We start from the raw sequence: 2,521 nt of genomic DNA, 5'->3' as shown, positions 1-2,521 counted from the left end.
TTGAGATATAAAGGTGGTAATATTAGAAGTGTGCTAGTTGAGTAATTGTGAAATTGATGAATACTTGTGTTGAAGTTGGCAAGTCCCGTAGCATGCACATATGGTGAACGTTATGTGACAAATTTCAAGCATGGGGTGTTCTTTGATTGCTTTCCTTATGAGTGGCGGTCGGGGACGAGCGATGGTCTTTTCCTACCAATCTATCCCCCTAGGAGTATACGCGTAGTGCTTGGTTTTGATGACTTGTAGATTTTTGCAATAAGTATGTGAGTTCTTTATGACTAATGTTCAGTCCATGGATTATACGCACTCTCACTTTTCCACCATTGCTAGCCTCTTCGGTATTGTGCATTGCCCTTTCTCACCTTGAGAGTTGGTGCAAACTTCGGCGGTGCATCCAAACCCCGTGATATGATAAGCTCTATCACACATAAGCCTCCTTATATCTTCCTCAAAACAGCCACCATACCTACCTATTATTGCATTTCCATAGCCATTCCGAGATATATTGCCATGCAACTTTCCACTGTTCCATTTATTATGACACACATCATCATTGTCATATTGCTTTGCATGATCATGTAGTTGACATCGTATTTGTGGCAAAGCCATCGTTCATATTTTTTTCATACATGTCACTCTTGATTCATCGCAATCCCGGTACACCGCATGAGGCATTCACATAGAGTCATATTTTGTTCTAAGTATCAAGTTGTAATTCTTGAGTTTTAAGAAAATAAAAGTGTAGATGATCATTGATAAGTCTATTTTGCATCATGCTTTTATATTGATATTTATTGCATTGTGGGCTGTTATTACACGTTATGTCACAATACTTATGCCTATTCTCTCTTATTTTACAAGGTTTACATATAGAGGGGGAATGCCGGCAGCTAGGATTCTGGGCTGGAAAAGGAGCAAATATTGGAGACCTATTTTGCACAGCTCCAAAAGTCCTAAAACTTCACGAAAGATGTTTTCCAAATATATAAAAAATACGCAGCGAAAGAAACTCACCAGGGGGGCCACACCCTGCCCACGAGGGTGGGGGGCACGCCCCCTACCTCATAGGCCCCCTGGTGGCCCTCCGGTGACCATCTTCCTCTATATGGAGTCTTTCGATGGGAAAAAAATCATAAGCCATCTTCTCGGACGAAACTCCGCCGCCACGAGGTGGAACCTTGGCGGAACCAATCCAGGGCTCTGGCGGAGCTGTTCTGCCGGGGATACTTCCCTCCCGGAGGGGGAAATCATCGCCATCGTCATCACCAACGCTCCTCTCATCGGGAGAGGGCAATCTCCATCAACATCTTCATCAGCACCATCTCCTCTCAAAACCCTAGTTCATATCTTGTATCCAATTCTTGTCTCCAAGTCCGGGATTGGTGCTAGTAGGTTGCTAGTAGTGTTAATTACTCCTTGTAGTTGATGCTAGTTGGTTTAATTGGTGGAAGATCATATGTTCAGATCCTATATGCATATTAATACCCCTCTGATTATGAACATGTTTATGCTTTGTGAGTAGTTACTTTTGTTCCTGAGGACATGGGAGAAGTCTTGCTATTTGTAGTCATGTGAATTTGGTATTCGTTCGATATTTCGATGACATGTATGTTGTCTCTCCTCTAGTGGTGTTATGTGAACGTCGACTACATGACACTTCACCATTGTTTGGGCCTAGAGGAAGGCATTGGGAAGTAATAAGTAGACGATGGGTTGCTAGAGTGACAGAAGCTTAAACCCTAGTTTATGCGTTGCTTCATAAGGGACTGATTTGGATCCATATGTTTCATGCTATGGTTAGGTTTACCTTAATACTTTGTTGTAGTTGCGGATGCTTGCAATAGAGGTTAATCATAAGTGGGATGCTTGTCCAAGTAAGGGCAGTACCCAAGCACCGGTCCACCCACATACCAAATTATCAAAGTACCGAACGCGAATCATATGAACGTGATGAAAACTAGCTTGATGATATTCCCATGTGTCCTCGGGAGCGCTTTACATCATATAAGAGTTTGTACAGGCTTGTCCTTTGCTACAAAAAGGATTGGGCCACCTTGCTGCACCGTATTTACTTTTGTTACTTGTTGCTCGTTACAAAGTATCCTATCACAAAACTATCTGTTACCACTTATTTCAGTACTGGCAGAGAATACCTTGCTGGAAACCTCTTATCATTTCCTTATGCTCCTCGTTGGGTTCGACACTCTTACTTATCAAAAGGACTACGATAGATCCCCTATACTTGTGGGTCATCAAGACTCTTTTCTGGCGCCGTTGCCGGGGAGTGAAGCACCTTTGGTAGGTGGAATTTGGTAAGGAAAGATTTATATAGTGTGCTGAAATTTACTGTCACTTGTTACCATGGAAAGTAATCCTCTGAGGGGCTTGTTCGGGGTATCTTCACCCCGACCAGTAGAGCAAAGAGTTGCTCCTCAACCTACTGAACCTGCTGAAAATGAAAATGAAAATGAAAATGCTTGCTTTGAAGTTCCTTCGGGTATGATAGAAAAACTTCTAG

The sequence above is a fragment of the Triticum urartu genome, chromosome 6 (assembly GCF_003073215.2).
Source record: "Triticum urartu cultivar G1812 chromosome 6, Tu2.1, whole genome shotgun sequence".
Taxonomy (NCBI): domain Eukaryota; kingdom Viridiplantae; phylum Streptophyta; class Magnoliopsida; order Poales; family Poaceae; genus Triticum; species Triticum urartu.
The sequence above is the reverse complement of the archived record's forward strand: the minus strand, read 5'-3'. Positions refer to the sequence as shown.